At 38.7% G+C, this 26365-nt stretch overlaps 1 protein-coding gene and 1 long non-coding RNA gene across 4 annotated transcripts in view; one reads left to right on the forward strand and one right to left on the reverse strand.

Moving 5' to 3' along the window:
* NAV3 (neuron navigator 3) overlaps positions 1-26365 on the forward strand; it is a 1006607-nt gene that overhangs the window by 161844 nt on the left and 818398 nt on the right. The window contains exon 6 of one of the 3 annotated variants that reach the window (XM_077845591.1): positions 18233-18288. The gene's annotated coding sequence lies outside the window, so the exon portion shown is untranslated. Of the gene's footprint in view, positions 1-18232; positions 18289-25935; positions 26137-26365 lie in introns of those variants that run through there. The other 2 variants (XM_077845595.1, XM_077845596.1) reach the window with 2 other exon arrangements.
* On the reverse strand, positions 12679-26251 carry LOC144282225 (uncharacterized). Its single transcript, XR_013350562.1, has 3 exons — positions 24546-26251; positions 13906-14012; positions 12679-12917 (listed from the first exon to the last, which is right to left on the reverse strand). It is a non-coding gene; the product is annotated as an uncharacterized LOC144282225 (long non-coding RNA).

Raw genomic sequence — 26365 nt, forward strand, 5'->3', positions numbered from 1 at the left:
AAACACACCCCATCACTTTGATTCCAGGTTAGTCATCTGTAATAAACCAGTTCTGTAATGAAGCTGCTGCTGTGGACAACTTCTTCTCATTACCCAGGAATCTGGACAATGGGCCCATAACTGACCCAAAGACTAGATAGAGATGACACAACCAATTCTTTATTTTATTTTATTATTTTATTTTATTTACATTCAAGTTAGTTAACATATAGTGTAACACTGGTTTCAGGAGTAGAATCTAGTGATTCATTACTTATATAAACACCCAGTGCCCATCCCAATGGGTGCCCTTTTTAATACCTGTCACCCATCTAGCCCATCTATCCTCCATCCACCTCCCTCCATCAGGCCACAACCATTTCTTAATAACTACACAGCTGGGGAACAGATCCTGGATCATTGCTATGGAGAGCAACTTCCTTTTCCGTGACGTTGCTTGCCAGTAGAAAGAACCAAAAAGGAACAGGCCAGTTCTTTCAGCTGACATTGTCTCCCAAATTTCACATAGGAGCATCCAATTGTCATGACTGAATTTACATCAAGAATCTTAGATTCGAGGGAGTCTAAATATTTTGTTTTAAGCTTTCTGGCCTCCTCAACTAGAAGGAAGATAGACTGGAGCTTGAAAAAGCTATAGCTAACTTCCAGTATCCAGCATATCCCAATGGTATTTACTTACGTGTGTTTATATATTTGTGTCGTGTGGATGTTTCATGTATTTAGATATTTGTACCATGTGAAGTGTAAATGTGCCTTATATGTTGGTACTCTGTGTATGCATGTAGTACTTAATTAACCCGTAACTGAAATGACAAAGTAGGCTTAAAGCTCTCAGGAAAATGACACCTATAGAAAAAAAAAATGTATATTTGTAGTTAGCTCTACTTATAGCTAAAGAGGGAAATGATACAAGGTTGATGTTCTGTGCAACTTAGTAACTAATGCGTGTATATATAAAACTTGCTAATTTTGTTTGTTTGTTTGTTTGTTTATTCATAAGAGACAGAGAGAGAGAGACAGAGACACAGACAGAGGGAGAAGCAGAAGCCCGAAGTGGGACTTGATTCCAGGGCCCTGGGCTCACTCCCTGACCCTAAGGCAGACCCTCAACCACTGAGCCCCCCAGGCATCTCCAAAATGTGCTAATTTTTAAGAAAAGCTCCCCAAAGTCAATAACCTCTATCTTCAGTGATTCTTTGAGTCTTTTATTTATAGATTGTCTTTCCCACTCTCATCTCCCCCTTACATCACAGAAACTCTGGCTTAATATAAAGTGCTTCATCTTTGTGAGGTATCAGCTTGCCCTCTAGTTAGTCCTCTTCTTTATGCAGCAATACAGAGTGAATATAACCACAATGAGCTAATTCTTACCAAATTTCCTTCTCCTAGGGAACAAGACAAGGGAATGTAGTTTGACCTCAATAAAACAAAATGGATCTGTATTAATGGCATACTAGGGAAAATCCATTAAAGTCATTTCAGATGATAAAGAAATTTGTTGAGATTTTCAAACCGTATTAAGGTTTTTAATATAAAATAACTTTAATTGTTCTTATCATTGAAATAAAATTAATGTGCAGTTCTTTTCTTATTTCTCTGGTTGGAAAAAAAAAAGTGCAAAGGTTTGGGTTAACCACCCTACCAAGCTGAATATACACAAGTGCAAGTGGAGCTTTTCAAGATGCTTGAGCAATTCATCCAGGAAACAAAGACTCATTTGAGGCTATTCTTTAGTGGTACTTCTGGAGCCAAGAAAAGCGATACATTGGAGAAGGAAGAATCATGCTTGAAGAGTAAAGGTTCCCAGATGTTTCAGATAAAAACAAATAAACAAACATAAATATTAATAACTTTTTGTGAAATGAGGCGATAAAAGGATTAGGAAGGAATGCTTTGTGGTTGTTGCAATTGTGGGGATTTTTAATGGGCTCTTCCACTCAATGGAAGATAAAGGCCATATTTAGCTCTTTTTCTTCTGCCTCAGAGAATGTCTGAAACACCCTTCAGTCGCTGCAGGGCAAGAATATGGATGGGGCAGACAGACTCGCAGCTGAAAGTTGTCAGGGCTGGAACACAGAAAAGCCATTTCAGGTTAATAACTGAGTCATGGCCTGCATTGTATAGAACACATTGGTTGGAGAAAATATACTTAGGAATTTTTAAAAAATGGATAAATAATTGTAAGTCAACTTACAACAAGTCCATAAATGGAGATTGAAAATGATACTCTTAAGGCAAAGGGGTGACATCCCAGAACAGGGCAACAGGGACAAGGAAATGTAGGACACTATGGCAGGAACTAGACTAGATACAGCTGACCAAATAATTTTCCTTGGTATTTTGCTTTTCTAAATTTATCTACCCATTTCATGGGATTCAGTTCAGGTCAATGGCATGTGGATAAAAGGGGTAGAAGCCATTATTATGAGAGCCTACAGATGCCTCTCTCAAATTTCGTTCATTAGCTGGTCTGCATCTAGAGATTCTAGGGATGGGCTCTGAGGTTTAGTCACTACTAGAACGCAGCAGAGCCAACCGTTGGAAGGAGCCTGGTCCTTCAATGATTGTGTGGAGTGGGCCACTCTTCCATCTATCTCACTCAATCTGCATTGGTTGTGACCCAAGCAAGAAAGATACCCTATTTGGATTAAGCCACTACAGTGTATGGGTTGTTCATTGCAACAATCAGCCTCATAATAAGTCCAGTAATTAATAATCTTAGTAATATTAGTAATCTAATATTATTATTATTATTAAATCTAATAAAAATCTAATCAATCACAGAAGAGCAGAACTTAGAGATACAAGAAGAGGTGTTTAGACTAAACTATAGAATAGAAACTAGAATGAATGGAGACTTACTGATAGAGATTTTATAGCAGAAATCCTTGGATAATGTTCACAATCACAATCCTTGGATAATGTTCAAATCACTAGCTACAAAATTTGGCCAAATTTATTCTAAAATGCTCATTCAGTTTTTAAGTTTCCTTATTCTCACTTGACATTTTGTATTCCCTAAAGTATTCCAAATTAAAGATCCTCTCCAGATTTTATTAAATAATTAAACCATTCTACTGGAAGTGGAAATACCCTCAGATGAGGTTCTGATGCTCCCAGTAGAAATATCATTTGGGCATACTGTGTACTACGAATGCATGCTATAATGCCATCTAAATAATTTATTCATTAATTTGTTCATTTATTCACTTAGTCAACAGACAGAAATGAGAAACATATGTACTGGGTAGAGTGGTTGGGTACGTGGGAGAGTAGGGCTTCCTTCTATGGGTAGTGGCCCAAGTACCCCACCTGTGGTCCACATCCCATATTAGGACACTTTTTAAATTTAAATATGGCATTTTGAATGGTTGCTTCTGGCTCAGTTACTATTATTTTTGCTCACTTTTCTCTAAGAAACTGTATCTGGCTGTATTAGACATTCAGCAGTTTCATAGAAAAAGAATATAAATCTTAAGAGACAAGGTTTCAGTGAAAAGCAAAGGTTGGTAACCCCAGTTTTCTTTTTTTTTTTTTTTTTTTTTTTTTTAAATTTTTATTTATTTATGATAGTCACAGAGAGAGAGAGAGAGAGAGGCAGAGACACAGGCAGAGGGAGAAGCAGGCTCCATGCACCGGGAGCCTGATGTGGGATTCGATCCCGGGTCTCCAGGATCACGCCCTGGGCCAAAGGCAGGCGCCAAACCGCTGCGCCACCCAGGGATCCCCGTAACCCCAGTTTTCATCATGATTCTTGGGTTTTCACATGTTATTAGTCCCTCTAGATTATTATTCCTATTTCAGTAAAACAGGTCAGCTCAGTTACCTTTACCTCCTAGGATGTATACAAATAGGATATGCCAATAGGATGTTTATTCATCCCGAATAGGAATGCAAGTCAAAGGAAAATATCTCTCATATGCAGGTTTGTAAATATTTTCTTTCAAGTTCAAATGTTGGAGCAATTGTGCTGCAGACATTGTTAAATGTGAGATTGAGCTTTTGTTGCTTGAAAGGAAGAATGAGTCATTTTTATACAAATAACTGAGCAGAACACCAGGAATCTTGATACAGAATCACCAAATCAATTTTTAGAGGAGTTCTTCTCCCCACTCAGAAAATCTCATAATTTTTCTTCTTTAGAGCACAGTGTTCATTAAATTTTCCTTTACCTTCTACTGGTATTCTCCTGCAATGTCTTTACAGGAAAAGAAAAAAAAAAGCATTTCTTTATAAATTGTAATTACCCTTGCTTAGGGTCTTCATTAAAATTTATTTTATGTTCTTTATGTAGGTCGCATTTAAAAATTCAATTTCTTGAATAAATACCTTTATTGAATGCTATGTGCTGGGAGGGGTGCTGATGACCATTAAAAAAAAAAAAAGCCATGGCTTTGCCTCATGAAATGGAGGTGATAATATTTATCAAAGAATCACACAAATAAAATGACTACTTTGATAAGTGTGATGCAGGGGAGACACATGAAAAACTGAGACCGGGTGATTGAGCTGAGTTGTTTTCTGAAGGAGGTGATCACAGAGCTGAAATCTGAAGGAAGGAATAGAGAATCTATACTTAACTAGGTGCAGAACAGGGTACATGTAAGGTCAGGCATGGAGATGGATTTTTCACCGTATTTTAAGTCCCTGAGGTGGAAGGAAACAAGGACTTGACGGAGAAATTGGAGGAAGGGGCATATAATAGGTAGCAGAAAGCTGGACAAGGAAGGGTAGGAGGGCCTGGAGAAGGGACTATGAGATCATGCATTTCCACAGCATGGAGGCACAGAGTTATGCCCCCTCCCCCACAAATAATAATGAAAAATGAAAAACCATTAATATGATTAAGAAGGGAATTGGGGGTTGGGATTCACTTAAAATGATATAGTTTGTCCTTGGCTTATTTTCTTAGCTCAAGCTACTACTTGTTAGAAAATTAATTATAGGGTTTCCTGTCATCATATAGAGTGAAACACACAAATAAGAGCTACCCCAGACATAAAAATAGGGTCAATTTTACTCTCTGCAGGAGCAAGAGTATTCTTTTTTCAGGAACAACAGGATTCTGAATTGAAGAATGAAGGCACAATTTGTGCATACTAAAACCTTCCCAAAAGCAGAGATAAACCAGTCTATTCTAAAAAGTATTAATTGCTTACTTGAAGGACCTTTGAGGTCTTTTCATTATCATCTTGGGTAAGATCATTCAGCTTGATGGGAGATTGAGTGTTGTGCCTAAGAAAACACTTTGAAGACGGTACTATTACATTCCCAGTAGACTGAAAGATGCAGTTTCTGTTAAATTATGTAAAATATATCAGAGAAGTTTCCTATTTATGGTAATCTATACTCATAGATTGAATTTTGTTGATACATGGGCAATAGAATGAAGAGATTGAATAATGAATTATATCCTGATGTTTCACATAAAAAGAGAGGGACTTTTATCAGTTGCCTAAGTGTCTGGACTGAAACTGTAAACATAGATGGGAAGGACATGATTGGCAGGATTTCTACTCAGAAGAGAAAGTGGAGATCTTCATTTCTTTGAGTCTTTCTACCTTAGAAAATGAGACTTGGCTGATATCAGGGACAGCAACCTGGCAAACTTAATGTCTTCAGTCTAATGCCTACTCTGATACAAGGCAAGTAGCAAAGCTTCAATGCTTAGGAACACGACAGCAATGAGATTCACAAAGAACCACAGGGAAGAGCGTGACACAATTAGGGACAGCCTGGAGTTGTACGTATGACCAGGAGATGATTGGTCTATTTTGACTTGTTTTTTGAGGATTGATTTATATGTGTGGTACATAGTTTTTTTTTTTTTTTTTTCTCTTCCTGATGTTCTCTAATTTGTATTTCTTGATTCAATTTTTTCTAGAATGTGGTTATATATGCAAAAAGGTATAAATATTTTACATGAAAATGACTTTCCCAGAATGTCTATCATCCCCCAAGAATAGAAACCTGCTATTTGTGTTAAGAAGGGGAATGTGTCCATTGTCACCTTTGGATAGGCTCTTAGTTTCTTGACAGACTTCATTCCACAGGACTTTTTACTCATTAATCACAGTAGGTTCTCTCCTGCATTCAAGGATTCAGATTTCTATCTTCTAACCATTTCCAATCTTCTGGCCCATTTCTGTTGGATACCCATGGGTCTACAGAATCCTTACATTTCAGACACCTTGACAGTATTATAAAACATTCACTAAGTTCTTTCATGCTCTTTTAACAATAAATCTGCAGCAGAAGGCAAAGAGAAGCTATAGTTGAAGAATAATTCTTAGGCCATTCATAATATTTAATTAAAGCTAAATTTTCACCTGTTTTAAATCTTGCCTACCTTCTTTCAGGCCCTGTGTTAGCATTTGTAGTTGTATGGTGTGCTTTTATTATGTGCTAGTGTAAATCCAAATCTGGCTTACACATACCTCTAGATTTTTTCCTTAATAGATAAGCTTATTAACAACCTCAACTCTTGAAAGAAAAATCAAAGTAAATATAAGGGTTTAGTCATCCCTGGGAATATATAGTGGAGAAATCTGGGGATGTTTTATTTTCAAGGCGAGAGATTTGTCACTTGAAATTTGATATTAAGAAGATACACTATTTCTCTCTGAGAATAAAATTTAAAAGACCTTTGTAGGATAAAGTTCAAGTGAGCTGATTATGGTACACAGAACATAAAGAGTAGGGCTTGCTGAGGATTATTCATTAATAACATCTTTTAAAAAGATATTTATTTATTTATTTATTTGAAAGAGAGAAAGACTGCGAGAGAGCACAAGCAGGGAGAGTTATAGGCAGAGGAAGAGGGAGAAGCAGGCTCTCTGCTGAGCCGGGAACCCAATGTGGAGCTCCATCCCAGGACCCTGGGATCATGGCCTGAGCCAAAGGCAGAGCTTAACCAACTGAGCCACCCAGGTGCCCCATTAATAAGATATTTTTTAAAATATACTTTTTCCAGGTTGTGAGATGATATCTACTGAGTCTAATACTTGATTGAATCCACTCAGAAGATTTGGGGCAGGTTAGGGTTAATCCTATTAGAGCCATGTTATAAAACAAAAATGTGAAGACTCTCTTAAGAATGATTTGTGCTTTAGTAGAAAGGGCTTTCTTTAAAAGGAGACTTGAGAATATGTAAAATATTTCTGAAAAGATACCCTCAAAGCTATTAACACTGAGTTGTTCTGAGGATCGGAACAGAGGCCCGGGCTTGGTATGAAATTTAGACTTTGCATCCTACAGCCCTGTTTGCTGTTAAAAAACAACAACAAGAAACACAATAAAGCAAAACCAGAAAGCCCCCCAAAACATAAACCATGTGAATAGCTTACTCTTTAATAAATAAAAAAATGTTCAGATAAAATCTAGGACATGCAACAAAGGATGTAATAAGGATGTAATTTTGGCGAATTCAGCTTACAGTTGTAAATGGAGATCAGGAAAATGAGTAAGTGACTGGACATCTTCATGCTAACCTTTAGCAGAAGGAGTATAACTTTTGCAAGAGAAATCAAGAAGGGGATTGTTTAGTATAATATATCTAAAAAGGCTTTTTATGCAAATCATGGTTGTAATTCTATAACTGAGTCATTTGGTGTCTAGTGGTGATTCATAACTTACTGGACACTCTGGTTAAAATGTCAACACTGCTTAGGATGAAAATGTGGTGATATCAAAAAAAGGAAATGCAATATTTTGGGGAAATCAGCAGACCATTACTGTGTGACCAAGCTCTGTTAAAGGAGCATGATCTCATAGTTTTTCATGGAACCAGTTTCTGTATATGAGAGAGTGATTAATATTATGCATTAGAGAAGCTAATGCTTTGTATCTTTAATGCTCATGGCTCTATAATCACAAATTTTTAAAAAATTAACATGCAACACACATAAAGGAATGAATTTCAAAGAACACTTACACATTGAGAAGCAACTTTATTAAATGAGGTCCCATATTTGTTTTCTTTCACCAGGTTCCAGAAAATCTTGTTGATTTTAGAAATCTACAGCTGATTTTTTTTTTAATTAACAAAGGGATCTGAATATCCAGCTGTGATCTCTTTTGCTTTTCAATTTTCCACCAGAACTCAACTGTAAATTGCCTGGTTCCTAAAGCAAGATGTAATTCAACTGGTTCTTTCAACCATCCTGTGATAGACCCAGTGGGGAAGGCCCTTGAAGATTATTTTAGTAAATCTGTAATTCACTGACCTTAGCAAGTTTGCTCTAATCTCCTTGTTTCTCATTTTCTTTCCCATTCTTCTTCATTTTCTAGAGTATTTGTGAAAATAATGAGATGATAGGTTATACAGAAAGTGTTTTACATTCTTGGGAAAAGGGTATGATCTGTGAAGTGAGTAGAATGGTAGCCCCACAAAGGAAGCATCCACCCAGAACCTGTGAATGAGACTTTATTTTCAAAAAGCGTCTTTGTACATATGAGTAAGGATCTTGAGATCATCTTGGATTCTCCTGTGAGCCTTAAATCTAATGAAGAGGAGGGGACATGGAGAAGATCATGTGAAGATGGAGGCAGAGGTTGGAGTTCTACAGCCACAAGCCATGGGGCCTGGAGCCACCAGAAGCTGGGAAAGGCAAGGCAAGATTCTCTCTGGCCTTCAGAGAATGTGGCTCGACGGTCACCTTGATTTTGGACTTCTTGTTCCTAGAACTATGAGAGAATAAATCTCTTCTTTTAAGCCCTCAAGTTTATGGTAAATTTTCATGGCAGACACAGGAAACTAATACGAGGGGTCCTAAGTTACCATTGTCATCTGACATAAGGTAATGAGTAAGCATATGATAATTACTGGAAACATTGTAAAATTGCTGCTATAAAAGTGGTATGATGTATGGCAGGTTTTCAACTGGGGGTGACTTTGTCCCTAAAGACATTTGGCAACATCTAGAGACCTTTCTGTTGGCACAACTGGGGAGAGGCACTGCTGGTCTCTAGTGGGGAAGCCAGAATGCCACAAAACATTTGGAAATGCACAGGACAACTCCATGCCCCCCCCTCCCAGTAAAGAACCACCCCACTTACAAGATCGAGGGTGCTGAGATTGAGAAATCCTAACATCGGAGGAAACTTAGCATTCTGAGATTAAAACCTTAGCTCTGCCATGAATATGGGAGCAAGATGATTTACTCCAGGTAGTAAACCCCTTGGAGCTTTAGTCTTCTCATCTGTAAACCACTGTGATATTGACACCTGCCAGAGCTTTGTCAAGTTCCAATGAAATCATGTTCGTCAAAGAATTTTATCTTTAAGAGTTCTTTAATGGTAATGAAGAGGATTTCATTACTATTCCTGTTTACTTCTTTCATACAAACAAAAACAAACCTTTGATTTTTAATTAATATAGCTAGGAAGTCCACAATGAATGGATTCCCTGAGCTCCGGGGGACTCACTTTTATATGTTTATGGTTATTATCTGAAATAGAATAGTTCTCAGAAATCTCATGACTATTACTGTTTAATGATGTTTTTCAGTGGAAGGGATACTCTGGAAGTGCTCATAAAGTTTCTCTGGGGAGCTTATAGTTTATGTCAGATGAATAACAAAACCAAAGCCAAATCGAGGATTGGACAGAATTTTAATGTAATGTGTGTAATAAAAGCAGAGCTAGCACTATGTAGCCTTTAGAGTGCTTTTTGGTATATTTTTTTCTAATGATTATGACAACAGTCCTGTGAAGCTAGTTGGACGGGTGTTATCTTCATTTGACTTAGGAGAAAACTGAGGATTGGAGGAGCTATGTGCATAGTTAGCAAAGGGCAGGGTTACAATTAGAACTCAGATTTTCTCACCACTGCAGAGTATTTGTAAACGTCAGCCTGTTAGAATAGGTTATGGCAGTGATCACAGAAGTGTGTCCAGAAAAGTGGATATTTACCTGAGAATAAAAGGCTAGAAATTATTTGATAGACATTTCTAGGCAGAAAGTTTCAGTCATAAGACGAACAAAAGAAGAATTAAACTTGCTTTGGAGGCAGACTAGGAAAATTTCTGTGATGCTCAGTCCTGGACCTTCCTAGAACTTTTAGTGAAGACCTAAAGTACAATGACCAGTATCCTAGATACTGTGGAAAGGGGAAAGGGGAGAAGGAATAGGCGTACTTTTTTTATTCAGAAAGGTTATATACTAAGAAAAAAGTAAATTATTTAGATCAACTTATGCCAAAAGGTAATTCGGTATAGAGAATGAATACATTTAAGGTAGTATTTTTAAAAAATGAGATTCATGAGACACTAGTACCTTGAGATATAGTTCTTTAAAAAGCAAGAGATTCTTCTTTGGTCAAATAAATTTGGGAATAACTGTATTGCCATTGATTCTAAGAAGAAATGTGTGTGCATGTGTATGTGTGTGTTTGTATGTTTTCAGGTTTTACATCTCTGAATTCAAGATGTGCCTTACAAATGTGATCAGCTGATTGGCAAGTTATATATAAATATATATAATATATTTGAGTACTTGACTGGTCCCCCAAAATTTCTTTGACATCTAATGAAGAATGTGCCAACATCAAAACTTCCAGAATAGGTATAAGTGTCTTGGAGGAATATTCTAGAGACAATAGTGAAACACTCTTAAGAACTAGCACATCATGGGACCCCTGGGTGGCTCAGTGGTTGAGCATCTTCCTTTGGCCCAGGGCATGATCTCAGGGTCCTGGATTGAATCCCGCGTCAGGCTCCCTGCATACAGCCTGCTTCTCCCTCTACCTGTGTCTCTGCCTCTTTCTCTCTCTCTCATGAATAAATAGATAAAAATTAAAAAAAATTTTTTAAAGAAATAGTGCATCATCAGTGCTCTAGGGGAAAATATTGTATGGAAAAATGATAGTGATATCATATCAGTGCTCTAAGGAAAAATATTGTATGGAAAAATGATAGTGAAACTCAGCTGAAAAGTGATTCAGAAAAGTCAGACTTTGTGAAAAGATTTTGTTAATACTGTAATTAATGACATTTACGTATATTTTCCTTTTTCTATATGCATGTGGGCGATACATGATTAAGTCTATCTATAAATCTATAAGGGCTCAGTCAGTATTTTAAAAATCATAAGTGATTCAAAAAAATCATCACGTCCTATTTAATTGCCATTATTACGTCCTGTTTAGTGGTACCTAAAGTGATTGTCTTAGACAGCATTAGACAGCACTTTAGATTCGATGAAATATAATATATTTCCCTTTTGGAATATATAGAAGGGTATACACTCCTACATATTAGCATATAGAGATGCTAATGATTAACATATTAAAAACTCTAAGAGGTTTTATTGCAGAATAATTTTCACAGCATTTTATGATACCCTTCCTTTTTTTTTAATTTTTAAAAAAAATTTTTTTTATTTATTTATGATAGGCACACAGTGAGAGAGAGAGAGGCAGAGACACAGGCAGAGGGAGAAGCAGGCTCCATGCACCGGGAGCCCAACGTGGGATTCAATCCCGGGTCTCCAGGATCGCGCCCTGGGCCAAAGGCAGGCGCCAAACCGCTGCGCCACCCAGGGATCCCCCCCTTCCTTTTTCTATAAAATGTATTATGTCTCAGATGACTTAATTTTATATTTTTCACACCAGTTAATAATACAACTTTGAAAAAGACATGTAATACAGGCCTACTTAACTTTTAAAACTGCATTTGTATCGTCTTCTTCAAATAAGGATTATTTTTATTACCGTTAAAATCAAGTACTAAAATCAATCACTGCTATTTGTCTCCTTAATTTATTATGGGTCAGGCTTCTAATAAATTAGGAGTTTTAAATAAGTTCTTTGGAATTATTTTTAATTAGAATATTACTACTTGGCTGAAATAAAGAACATATATGTTAGGGAGCAATAGCACTCATGATGGCTAATGTTATGTGTCAACTTGACTGGGCCATGTGGTCGCCGGATATTTGGTCAAACATTATTCTGGGTATGTCTGTGAGAGTGTCTCTGAATGAGATTAACATTTGGATATGTGGAATGAGGTAAGCAGATTGCCCTTCTTAATGTGGGTGGCCCTCATCCAGGCTTTGAAGGGCTGAATAGAATGAAAAGGCTGACCCTCCCATGAGTAAAAAAGGAGCTCCTCCTACCTGATGACACCAACATGGACATCAGTCTTCTTGCTTGGGACTCAAACTGAAACAAAACTTTCTTCTTGGGTCTTGAGACTGGCTGGCTCTCAGACTGGAGCTCTCCATCTCCAAATTGCTAACTACAGATCTTGGGACTTCTTTGCCTCCATAATCATGTGAGCCAATTTCTTAAAACCTATCTTTCTCTCTTTCTCATATATATATGTATATGAGATATATATAATCATGATATTGTATTATATATAAATTATGTGTCTATGTAATATATATGTGTATGTGTATATATGTGTATATATATGTATAGTCATATACCTGTCTTATATATTCTTTATCTCTGGAGAACCTTGTCTAATATAGCACCCAACCTCAATAAATACTTTTGATGTTCTTGCTACTCAAAGACTGGCCCCGGACTAACAGCATTGAGATCCTTTGGGAGCTTATTAGAAATGCACAATGTCAGACTCTCAGGCCCCATCCTAGACCCACTGAAGTAGAGTCTGTATTTTGACAAGATCCCCAGGTGATTTGTATGCACATTAAGTTTGAGAAGCACTTCTTTTTTTTTTTTTTAAGATTTTATTTATTTATTCATAGAGACACAGAGAAAATGAGAGGCAGAGATACAGGCAGAGGGAGAAGCAGACTCCATATAGAGAGCCTGACATGGGACTCGATCCAGGGTCTCCAGGATCACACCCCAGGCTGCAGGCAGCACTAAACCACTGCACCACCAGGGCTGCCCTTGAGAAGCACTTCTTTGGAGTATCTTGAAGTCTTGCCTATAATTTGTGTTACTGAAGAAGAGTAAAAAAGAACCTTATCATTATTTGACATCAATACTTCAGGAGAGACATAATAGGGAGATTGTAACACAAGTATTTTTTTCTTTTTTTAAAGAATTCTGCATAAGATTTGGCAAATGCTTTTACAATGACAAATAGAAAAAAAATACCTTTGAAATTTTTATTCTTAGATAACTTCTAGATTTATCAGTTTCTAAATAATGCTATATTACAGTTGACATCTGCTTATCCTTAAGGACTAACAAGATTTCTGAAATTTATTTTGCCAATAAACCTTATGGATAGCAGCGTAAGCACCTTCAAACATTTTAACATTAATTTAGAGTAGATTTCAGGCAGCCTGTGTGGCTCAGTGATTTAGTGCCGCCTTTAGCCCAGGGCGTGATCCTGGAGACCCGGGATTGAGTCCCACCTTGTGCTCCTTGCATGGAGCCTGCTTCTCCCTCTGCCTGGGTCTCTGACTCTCTCTCTCTCTCTCAAGAATAAATAAATAAAATCTAATAAAAAATAATAATAATTGAGTAGATTTCATAACTGGCTTATGATAACATGTGCCCAACAGTCACAGCCATTTAATAATTATATCTTGAATTTTCTTACGCTAAGAATAACATTTTACAGCACTCTATAGTTTTCAAAGTAGCTTCATGTACATCAATAGCTCATGAGATTCAGTAAACTTGTAAAATAGTTATAGGATATTTCTTCTAAAATACCTTTACAATTATTCCTTCACTTGTATTCTCACCTTTCTCAAGTTATAAAACGTCAGCTCGAATTTAAAGGTAATAAATATTTATTGCCACTGGTTGAATAATTTTATTAGTTTCGAGTATTTTTAGTTCTACTGCCTACCAAGACTAGATTGACTTGTTGTTGACTGAGTTCCACTCTGCTTTCTATTTAATGTGGCAATGAAATCAGGCATTGTGGCTTTTCTTTTCAGCCCACTTGCCTCCTTTCGGTGTGCAATACCTACCCGTGACTCATTTGAGTCTCTGCTTCTGGTTTCCGGAGAAGTAACTGTACTTAGTAATCATCACCCAGAAGTGGCTAGCTGTCGGGCAGAGATGAAGTCGCTGTTGTCTGCATGTCGAGGGTAGGATTTAATTGTTAGAGAAAATGATATCCTATCACACTGTAATTTTATCTTGCCCAAGGGACATTTAGGCACGGGAGGTTAGCCAAGGATGTCAGGGAGCAGCTGATGCAGCTGAGACTGGTTCTTGGTCCTAGGGAATTGGGCGGTTAGTGCTTAGAGGAATGACAAGGATGAGAAGGTATTGTCAGAAGTACAGTATTTTACTCTAAATACAGGAAATAAACTGCCACTTTAGAATATTGCATTCTAATACTTGGTATTTGGAAGAGCTTAGTAATGCAAGAAATGAGGAAATCACTTTTTGGTAGCTATTCTGCTTCACAGATTCATTTATATACTTTTCAGAATAATATATCAGTTTATTGGAAGGCAAAATGATTTTGGGGGAGTTGGAGTATCGCTGCTATGAGACAAAACCCTTAGGAGTTTTTTTATTATAATAAATTATGTGAGCAACATCTGGTTGATTTTTAGAGAAGATTTGAAATTCCCTGGTGGATTTAAAAAAAATAATTTATAAATGTAGAAATGGGTCAACAATAAGGCTGATTACTCAGAATTTATATTTCTTTGTAAAACTAGTTAACTGTTCACAAGGGTATAATGGAATGAAAAAGACTTTGTTTTTATGAAAGCAAAGCCGTAAAAGCAAAGGGCAGGGAGACAAGGAGAGCTGATAAAGAACCATAGACTCATTCCATGCATAATTAAATGAAATTAACTCTTTGATAGAGAATATAAAATTGCTAATTATTTGTAATTAATGTCAAAACTTCACATTTTTAACATTTACCATTGGAATCACTTAGCTTCTATCATAACCCCTCTGTTCCCTCTCCCTCTAGGTTTCTTCCTGCTTTCAAGCAAGTAGTTTGCCCCACCTTGATACAAGAGAATAAAACAAAACAAAAAAACCTTGTAGCTTGACCCTACTGTTCCCCTGAGGCCCACTTGGTGTTGCTCAGTTCTTTCCCTGCCAGATTTCTCGGTTTTTGTGTCTCCATATCCAAGGACGCTGCTGGAGATTTTTCTTAAAACATTTCATGGAAGTAGCAGCACCTAGCACATAGTTGGCATTCAAACATTTGTACTTTCTCCTTTGTATAAAATCCAAAGGTTTATTTTCAGACTTTGTCTCCTCTGATCTCTCCACGACATTCAATACTGTTGACTTCCATCTGGTTGAATTTATCTTTAGATTTTCCATGTTTTGTCTCTTTTCAGATTTCTGTTTCACTGACACTCATTTCCATTTCCAGGTCAACACTGCACTGTCTTTTTGTCCATACTTTCTTTGACCTCTTTGATGACTCATCTTTTTCATCCCTCTCTTTGCCATTATTAATAAGCTCATCTGTGAGGCTACAATCCTTTAAAAGTGAAAGACTCCCAGTTCTGTATAGTAACTTCTAATCCTTAACCATGCTCTGTTTTTTAAAATTTCAAACTGTCCATTAGATATTTCCACTTGCAAGTTCTACTATTAGCTCAAAAGTAATATTTCTCCAACTAAACTAATACTCTCTTATCCTAAATCAGCTCCAATTACTTAGCTCTTACTTGTTCATCACATCAGTATTATCCTCATCATTCAGACTGGAAACTTTTTTTCACACTTGACCTTATTTTGTCTTTCCCTATTTTATTTTCTGGTCTATTAAGAAGCCTGATCAGTCTCTAGGTTCAGTAACTTTTCTTGGGAAATGGCTGTGGTTGATATTCCATCATTTCCATCCGCAACACCAAAGTTAATACTTTTCCTAAGTATTTGTTAAATCACAAGACACTCACTTGGTGAATAGCAGACACTTTCAGTTGTGTTAATCTGTGTATAGAATACCAGAGTTTACTTTTTTTAAATCTCTCTCAAGAGAAGTGCCAAAATTTTGCCTAGGAATCATAAAAGGCATTAAGAAACTTCATCTTCCTACAGAGATATAAAGGTTCATAAATAGCAGGGTAAAACTATCTTTGACTCACAGTATTACTTCCTTAGAGGAGTAACGACTTTGTGTTTGGAGAATATAAGATGAAAAGCTGCCTGACACCCTGAGGAGGGAAACTGAAGTAGTCTGTGGGTGGCTGACACTGAACCAATCCAGACCCCAAAGTTTTGAAAGCTGCAAATGTCAAGAGCTCAGGGAAGGGCAGGCACTCTTGTCCTTGGTTAGCACTGAGGAAGTGGGCTCCTGCTTCTTTGCAGAACTATGGTGGCCTGCACTTGGATCTGGATTGTCAAGTCATGACTTCACTAATGGATTGGCAGTGACTCTGGAATTTTGGGAATCTAGCCAACCACAGAGTAGTGAGAAGCAATGCACGTGACTCCAGTGTTCTTGCTTGGGTGTGCAAGTTGTGTGGGTGTGAACACTGGGGTTATATGGTTGATGGAGGGAGGGTTCTAAAGATTAATTAATTAATTCATTCATTCATTCATGAGAGACACAAAGAGAGAGAGAGGCAGAAACATAGGCAGAGGGAGAAGCAGGCTCCCTGTAGGGAGCCTGACGTGGGATTCGATCCCAGGACCCCAGGATCATGTCCTGGGCCGAAGGCAGACGCTCAACCACTGAGCCACCCAGGTGTCCCAAAAGTGTTTATTTTCAAAAGCTGTCATCCCAGCTAGACAAAAAGCTGGTTCTGGATAACTTTGGTGATTTCTTATAGTGGAATGCATTCATTCTTAAGGAATGCCTTCTTACTCTTCTATCCAATTAGAACCCCTGAGATATATTTAAATTTACACTTTGGCAACAAACAAATATTTTAAGCAAAATTATAAATTATATTGAAATTATAAATTGTATTGAAATTATAAATGCTAACAGAAGAAAATGCTATATTTGAATTATTAAATTGCGATGCTAATGCAAGCAGTAAAGGTCTTTGCTATATTAAAGATAATGTAAATCGAAATAGCTTTAATGAACAAGGTTAGGGGAAAATGTGTATTACTGTATTATTGCTTTGAGTACTTGATATGTACTCTGGAAAACTCAAAAATCATGAAATTATAGGTTATAATCCTGATGATTATTTCCAAAATTATTTTTTTTAATTGATACCCTAGACACAAATCTAATCAACTTGTGTGGGTAGAGCACATCCTCACAGAGTTTCTGTTAAGGAATTTTGAAGGATTTCAATAGTTAGATGGTCTACAGAAATAACATGCTGTAAACTCTCTTCTTTTTGGAACTTTGAAACAGAGTTAGAAACCTCCCACAGACATCAGGATATAACAGCCTGTAGAAGGGCTGGTGAAAAGTTTGGGGGGAAAAAAGTAATAAAATGGTCATAAATCTTGACTGCAGACTTTGGATTTCTGTTTTCAAGTGAATATACTGATTGAATCATCTCCTATAACTCTCAAGAGAAGTCAGATGCTCCTGAGTAAATTTTATGGATATGTATGTTTCAAAATACGTGTTTTGCCAGGGGGTTTACACTTGCCTTCAATGGGACAAATATATGTCTGTGATAATTTTAAGTTTTTCTTCAGGAAAATCTCATCACTTCCTAAGGATCCCAGAGTTCAGGAAATAAACTGGAAGGACCATATAGTTTCTTATCATTTATCCATTATTCTCCGAGATTTTTGTTCAATTTTGTTTCATTTTTAAATTAATGAAATATTCTCAGGGCATGTGTTCTTATGACCAGCATTCCATTTATATTTCCCCACTCATTCCCCTATTTGGGTGCATTGGTAGGAAAGAAATGGTTCTTACGTAGATGCTTCTAGAGATATTAGTACAAAAAAAAAAAAAAGGAAGAAAGAAACAATAGAGATATTAGTACAATTTTCTTGTAAAGGAGATAATCATTTATCTTCATCATCAGCAGAAGCCATCGTTCTAACTGGATACTGTGTACATCTGAGAGTAGGAGACTTAAATAAGCTTTGATTCTTATGTGGAGTAATGATAACTGGTATGAACCCAGAACAAACCTAGTTGTTTGACAGAAGTAGCAAGCGCCACCCTTCAGGTGAGACTCCTGATTAAGCCAGGAATGAAGCACTGGAATGAAGTGCTTATGACTTCAAGCTTATAAATTACTAGGAAAACCTCCCTAGTCTGCAAAACATCAAGGAGACAGGCATTAGCATTTCGCATCTGCTCTCCTGTGATGGTTATTACAGGAGCTGAGATATGACTCTGCATTCCCAATCACGTGATGCAGTCCCTATCTGTCCTTTCAGGATCTCAGATTGCAGATTGTGACTTGAATCGAGTGTTCGTGCAGAAGAGTTGCACAGTGAGTAAAATGTCTGGGGTTTCAAAATGAAGTATCCTGGTTTGTTATACACAGAACAGGGGGTGCTTATTAAATTTAATAATATGTTCCTTTTAAAGAAACAGAAAATGAGGATTTCCTGAGACTAGGACGTCAAAGCTCCTGTGTACCTACATTGTCTCATCCACATGCTTATGATACTATTTGAGTGTCAATAAGGAAGCACTTAGATAGTGGATTTTAATGAAATATCACAAGTGTGATAACTCAGTCTTATCAAACATGTAGACTGAATTCTTATATGTAAAATACTAGGAACTCAGGCTTAAACGTTTTTCATGCAGTAAATCACACAGTGTAGATTCAAGTATCTATGTAATCTATTTTACATAAAATGTTAATGTGTAGCTTAAGTATGTTGGGATCGCATGCAGTAATAGGTAGCTGTGGATTAGATTAAGTTATGAAAAACCAGCTGTCTTCAACTTATTTTTATTTTTTAATTTATTTTTATTTTTTATTTTTTTTCAACTTATGTTTAACTAATTATTTTGCCCAAAGACTGTATCTTCTATTTGCCTGTTATTCATATTTTTAATAAGTTAACTTTTCTATGTTTGAATTCCCACCAGCTATGGTTAAGGGGGCATCCTGTGAGTGGAATAAGCAAATCAATATGCTGGTCTGTGCTAGTGTTTTAGTTCCTAAAGGTGCCTTGCCAAAAATATCAGAAGAAAGAAACCAATATCCCATAAATGGAAGCTAATGAAATTCCTCCCCAAACTGGCCCTAGTCAATCCCTTGGTATTCGAAAAAGCTACAGTCCTGTCATCATGCTTGGTTAGAATAAAAACGAGTAAAATTTTACTAATATCTACCCATCCCCAGTTACTACAAAAGTTCAGGACTGTTCCCTCGCCCTCCTGTCCCAAGTAACTTCCATTAGGACTTGGAACTTTAAACACATAAAAGTGAACAGGACTCCTTTTAGAGGAAGCACATTTTACAAAGACCTGTTGATTTGAAGAGCAAAACTCATGTTTCTGAACTTTTCACATATGCAACAAGATTCTCTACAGGGCTGAATAACTAAGGGGTGACACTAGCTTTCCGTTTATGACTCGTTTTATACTTGTTGAGCCTTTCTTGAGAATGTGGCTCTGTATTCACTGATAAAGACGACTGAATGTATAATTCCTCTCCATATATATTGAGCTACTCAAATAGAAGTCCTCTTACTCAAGTATTTCTGAAAGGAAAAGAGAACATTCTTCTTTTGCTGTGTCAACCTTGCAAACACATCTAAATTTTTGATTTGCACTATCCGTGTGAGTCAAGAGGCGATGAACTTTTTCTAACTTTTATCTTTTTCTCTATATTCTCTGGCATGTGGGGAAAAAATCATTCTCTGTTCCATTTTATTTTCATGCTAGCTAATTCTTCCATTTTTGCTTGTTTTCCCCAAAAGATAAGAAATCTGTGCAAGTAAGAGTTGACCAAGTACTGGAAATCAAAATCTTTTTTTTAAACCTCCTACCACCTAGAAAATCTAACAGAAACAGAGCAGCTGCCTTGAAGAAATGGAATACCCTGGCTCCCACCCCCCCCCCCGGCTTATTTTGATTCCATTTTTATCTGTTATTTATAGGAATGTGGGTCTGCTAGGGAATTCTAAGTCATAAAGCTTAAGGCAGGTGCCAACTTCCTCTTATTTCATGATCTGGGTGTGACTAGGGGGTAGGGATTGATTGTTTTTTTTGGGGGGGGTTGATTGTTGCAGGCATTTTTAGAGGAAACCTTAGCCTCAATCAGTAGGATCAGCATCTATGCAAATTTCGCATAAGGAAAGACATTTTTATGGATCCCCAAATTCATGAGAACAAGTAAAGGTGATTTAATGATGGAAAAAGACATTAATAACGTGATCATGTCATGGTTTCAAGAGTTGTATACATGCTACCTTTTCTAGAGGTTTTTAATTTTACTGTCATAGTTTGCAGTACAGAAAAGTACTCATCTGCTACCGGTGTTCGACTGAGCGCCTCTGAGGAACTCACACAGCGGCTCACAGCTCTTGAACCTATCCTTGTAGAAGGTTCTTGGTGCTGCTGATCTCCAGACCAACAATAAGGGTTGTTATGAGGCCTCTGGGAGAGAGAAATGTGATTCTGAGCAGTGATGAGCACAGAAATGCAGGACTCACAGCTGGCCAGTCTTGCTCATTTTCTTCTGGGTAACCAAAGCTATAAACAAGGGGTAGTGGGAATGGCCTGGAAATCAATCTGCCGAATATTAAAAAGGTCACCATGGTGCAGAGAAGGATGCTAGCAATACTTGGAATATATGATGTGCTAAACCTGTGTGCCACATCTCTAATGATGATAATTGTTACACAAGAGCGGAACACATCGCCAATCTCCCGTTAATGGGTTTTAGAACAGACTGAAACCTCTTTTCAGGACCCTCGTTGTAAGCTCTTTTTGTATTGTGCCTTTGGGTAACTTATTTTGCAGCAATTTAATTAATTAATTTTTTTAATTAAACTTTTTACTTTTGAAAAAAAGAAAAACCTGCGGACATGCTGCAAGCCTATTACAATTCACTTCTATTCACCTGTATCACCTTTCATTAACATTTGTCACATTTGTATCCTCTCTACACACATAGGTATATGGAGATACTTTCCTACTTTCACGTGCAAATAAGAAACCTTCTTATTCTTAAATAAGCATTTTTTGGCGGGGGGGGGCATTTCAGTGTAAATTCAGCTGACATCTCCTAAGAACAGGAACATTTTCTTATATAACCTCACTGCTACTCTCAAATTCAGGTAATAATCTATTTTTGAGTCCTTTGATATGAAAATTGAGCTTCTATTATCTTTTCCATGGAGATCAACTCCAAAATGAAACAATGCCAGATATCTGTGCATAACTGACCCCGTCCAAATGAAGGCCACCTTGCCACTCAGCAACTCCCTTCCCAAATGTTCCTACGTGCCCTTCTTGTCATTATCTTTATCTACTTTTTGTTCCCTTTACATTTCCCCTTCACAATTGATATTTTTAAAGGCCACTTACTGCTGTTCTCCATTCACCTAAGTAACTTAATTACATTTCTTGGAGCTGCATTGCTTATTTAAGTGTATATGCCTATAAAAAGAAATCTGTGTGACATTTTGCAGTTTGGTGGTGACTATTATTTCCTCCAGCCTTGGTAGGAGGAGATTTCATTCAAACTTTAAGAGCCTTCTAGAGGAAGTAGTTCAGTAGCTGATGTAGTAATTAACGTTGTGGCTATTTGAAAAAGCAGAGGCAAACACAGGCTGGGGGATCACTCTCAGAGAGCTTTTCTCTTGTCAGCAACTCGGCACCTGATGTTGTGGCTGGCAGATCTTTTAGGACCCTCTCCCCGGAGCTCTCATCTGTTAAACACAGAAATGCCATTGATCCTAAAGGAGTCTCAGGAAGAAAATGCAGTTTAGCGGCCTATTTTGGAACTTTTCAAAAGCAATTGCCAAGTTGAGAGGCAGGGTCTCCTCCTAAGAAAAGGAGCTTATCCCCAAAAGATTCTCCCCTAAAGGACCCAGGTTAGTAGCCTAAAATCAATTCAAGCAGCTAAAAGGATGAAAGGAGATTTCATGGTCTGGGGTGTCTTCTTTTGAGTCTCTGGTTGGGGGTTTTCTTTGGCTGCCTGACTAGAGGCAAAGATTAGTAACACAGTGCTTGCTTTCAGTGATCTGTGCTTCTACGCTTTTCCCTGGAAGGAAGCCCAGGCTGTGGGAACCAGGGGTTCTTTTAACGTTTGTAGGTCAGGATGGACAGGGTTTATATAGCTACATTCACACCAAGATACCAAGGAGGACAGTATTTACTTTTTGAGAATGACAGGTTTTTCTTTCTTCTTAAAGCTACTCTAGAAAGAAGAGCTGCTGCCTCTCTGGGGGAAGGCAGGTTGGCTCATTTGTGTAGCCAGAGAGGGCGAACTTTTCATCAGCTTTTATTCTCTGGATCTGGTGGTTTGTTTTGAGGAGGGAAGGGATCATCTTTTTTTCCCTAAACTTTTTGTGTAATCTAGTATAATCGCTGAGGTCTATAGCTGTGGTCCCTGTAGCTTTTAGTTCTGAATACACTTTTTTTTTTTGACCCAGTATGTAAGAGTAGGTAAAAAAAATCATATATATATAAAATAAAATTAAAATAAAATAAATATATACACACACACACAATCCTCCCATAACTTTTTACTTTAGGGAATTAGGGGCAAGAAATTTCTTTTTATAAGCTTGATGTAGCCACAACATATTGGTTTCATTTTGGGGTAAGTTCTGAGGGGGAGCAGAGTACATGACCTCAGAATGTGGCCCTTTGGCATATGGATGATTTTGAGCTGAAGGCAATGAAGACCCAGCAGACTCAAGGAAGACTTCTTTTCTTTTGCATCTCTTTTTAATTAAAAAGAATTTAGATGGAGGGCCTGTACTAGGAATGGATATAGGAATGATCAAAGATAACTTTTGCATTAGAAATATTTATCTGTGTGGCATGGCAAACATGTTTACTAAACATCTGTTCTTCTCATCCTCCTATGAATTGTCTTCTTCCTCCTTGAGGTCCCAGACCCCTAACCCCGTCTTCTTAGCTCAGGGTAGTGTATGAGCCTCAACTGCCTGTCTTTGGGGCTCCCATACATACAAAATTTATTTTTCTCTTGTTAATCTGCTTTGTATCAATTTATCTGTTAGACCCGTCAAAGAAGCTAGAAGGAAAGAAAGGGAGTTTTCCACTCTTACAGTTCCTTTTGAAAATAAAAAGTAATACATATCTCAGGATTCTTAATACTTAATATTAGGGGTTGGCACATAATGGGACAGTGGTTCTCAAAGTGTGATGCCTGGCCCTGCGGCATCAGCATCACCAGAAACTTGTTAGAAATGATCTTCAGAACCACCACAGTAAGAGCTCAATAGATCTTTGCTGAACATAATGGTGAATTCTTAATTCTAAAGGAGAATGACACCGCTAATACCCTGTTATAAGGCAGTGGTTCTCAAACTTCAGTGTGTATTAGAATAATTAGGAGCACTTGTTAAAATATAGAGTCCTGGAGCTCACCAAGCACTTCTGACTCAGTGGATCTGAGGTGGGAATCAGAACTTGCATTCCTACCACATTCCCAGGTGATGCCCATGCTACTGTTCTGGGGTCTCTGCTCTGAGAACCATTGCTCTAACATAGTGATTCTCAATCCTGGCTCAACATCTAAATCACCTGGGGTTGCTTTTAACCATAGGAAGAACTGGGCCCCACCCAGACCAAATCAGAGCCTCGTTGGAGGAGCCTGTGGGTGGAGGCCTTTACAATTTCTCAGGTGATTCAGATGAATAGCCAAGTTTGAGTTCCATTGCTGATCATCTCAAAAGATGTGAGTCTCAGCCCCATTAAGATAATCTGGAAGGCTTTAGAAGTCCTGATGCCAAGATGCCAATCCTAGAGGTTCTTATATAGTTGGTCTGAGGTGCAACCTGGGCATTGAGACCTTTGAGAACTCTGAAGGTGATTCCAGTATGCAGCTAAAGTCAGAATTTCATGCCTTTAGCTTAATCCTACATTCAAGGAAAACAAACATCACTATAGGGAAGTAATGATTTATTCTACCATCCCATGGTTCCCCATTTTATATAGAACTCATTTTATTATCTATTAACATTGGTATACTTAGAGAAAATTAGCTAAATGTTTAATTGAAGATTTATCCCAAATAACCATAATATCCACTTACTTCCAAAAAGCTCACTTGTGTGTGTGTGTGTGTGTGTGTGAGGTTTGGACAAATATCAAAGGGAGCACACATTTTACTTATCATGCCTTTCATACATTTACATATTTTCTTGCCAGTTAATGTTAGTACTATCATAGTTACCTCTATGATAGTAAAATGTGGTATAATGGAAATATGGACAAGGAAAGGACTCTGCTCTGGTCTTGTCATTATAACAGATGTTTACCTGTCTGGTTTGGTTGGTCATTTAAAAATTTATATAGCATTAAGGATAGTAGAACGAGACTACTCAACAGTATCCAGAGAAGCCCTTCACATCAGTTGACTGTTGAGTCAGGGGAGCTAAAGACTATGTGATGTTGAGCCAAGTCCTTAACATTTCCATGCCCTGAATTTCTCATATGTCATGTAATATTTATCTTGCAGGTTTTTTTTTGAGGAATAGAGGAGGTAATATTGTCTTCGTCTTCTAGGATTGCCCACCCTGGGTGACTTACCCAACAGGCATTTATTTCTCTCAGCTCTGGAGGCTGGGAAGTCCAAGATCTAGGCACTGGCAGTTTCTGGCACAGTTGAACTTCTTGGTTCATAGATGGCTATCTTCTCACTGTGTCCTGAAAAGGAGGAAGGGCTGAGAGGCCCTTCTGGGGTCTCCTTTACAAGGGCACTAAATCCAATTCATGAGGGCTCTATCCTGATGACTTCCGAAAGCCCCCACTTCCAAATACAGTCATGTTAGGGGGTGGGTTTTAGCATATGAACTTGGTGGGGGGCACAAAGCATGCAAAGCATTTAACTCAGTATCTGATACATGCTAAAAGCTAAATACTAATTCCCCATTTCCCCCTCTGTCCTTTCTAATGTTACTGCTATTCCCTTATGTCACTTTTTTGTCTTTAAACATCATTAAAATCATCAGCACTGAAAAAATGTCACCTCTCTCACTCTCATTTGCTCCCTCCCTCTCCTGCTCCCATTTATTGAGCTGCGATGTCTTGAGCAATGTACTAGGCACTTGCGGATACAGGGATAAGCTAGCTAGTCCCTGGCCTTAGCCTACCCAGTCTACTGAGGAAGCAGACAAATGACCCTACAGTTATTACACTTCAGGTGGGAAGAGTGGGTACAGAGGCAGCACAAAGAGTGGGACCTAAACTCAAATGTGGAACCGGGGAGTTTTGGCAAGGCATCCCAAGGCTTCATGTTAGAGGTTGAACAAGTTTCCAGGATGGGGCGGTGGGACCTGGGGAAAAGGGCAGGGGGCAGGATTCCTGGCAGGGAAGAGCATATGCAAGTGAGGCTGAGGGGGTGCTATCTGGAAAGCATAGCCTAAGTTAATCAGTTTGCCTTGCTTGGGACATGTGGGGGCAGGTGTGAGGGATGAAGCAGGAGAAATAAGCAGGGGCCAGATCATGAATGATGGATGCCAGGGGTTCTCAGAGTGTGGGTCCCGGACCGACAGCGCCCACATCACCTGAGATCTTGTTAAGACTCTACATTCTTGGGCCTCACCCTAGACCTATTGAAAGCGAAAAGCTGAGCATAAGCAGGGAAGTCCTGGAAATCTCTTGATAAGGCCTCGCGGTGATTCTGATGCATGCTAAAATTTGGGAAATGCAGTTCTATTCCATAATTTAAAAAAAAAAACTGGCCATTTTCCTGCAGGAAATGGAGAACTCTAGACGAATTTTAGATAGGACCACTATGCTTCTGAAGGCTTGCTCTGGAAGCCGGGAAAAGACAAACAAGATAGAGGGTGAGTGCCCGGGGTCAGCCTGCAGGCACAGGCAGCGGAGCCTCCGGGGCCGGTGGGTCAGGACGCGGCGCAGGGCCCCGGGGAAGGCCTACGCTTCCCGCCCACGGGGGCTCATTCCTTCGGGGAACGCCGGGCCGACCGCGAGTGTCACCCTCGTCGCTGCGGCTGGCGGAGCATCCGCTGCTCCGTGCGCCCGTGACTCTGCGCGATGCGCTCGGGGCCTCCGGACAAGCCCGCGGGGAGGCAGCGTCTTCTTCTCCGCCCGCCGCCCCCGGAAAGCCTGCGCGCAACTGGTGTAGCGCCCAGAGGTTAAGTATGGACAGCGGTGGAGGGTGAGCCTTAGGGAAGAGCGAAGTAAGGGGCCTCTGCTGCTCCAAATAATGCGCGGTGGCGATTAAGCCACGTGCATTGGTAGACGCGCTCCCTGGGGGAGGGGGGCTGGGTGCAGGGGCGGGGTGGGCGCGCGGAGCAGCGCAGGCGGGCGCCTGGGTGCAGGGGCGGGGGGAGGCGCCGCCGCCCGCAGGTGGGGGGCTGGGCGGGGGCGCAGGAGGGCGGCCCGGG

The sequence above is a fragment of the Canis aureus genome, chromosome 13, assembly GCF_053574225.1.
Source record: "Canis aureus isolate CA01 chromosome 13, VMU_Caureus_v.1.0, whole genome shotgun sequence".
NCBI lineage: Eukaryota > Metazoa > Chordata > Mammalia > Carnivora > Canidae > Canis > Canis aureus.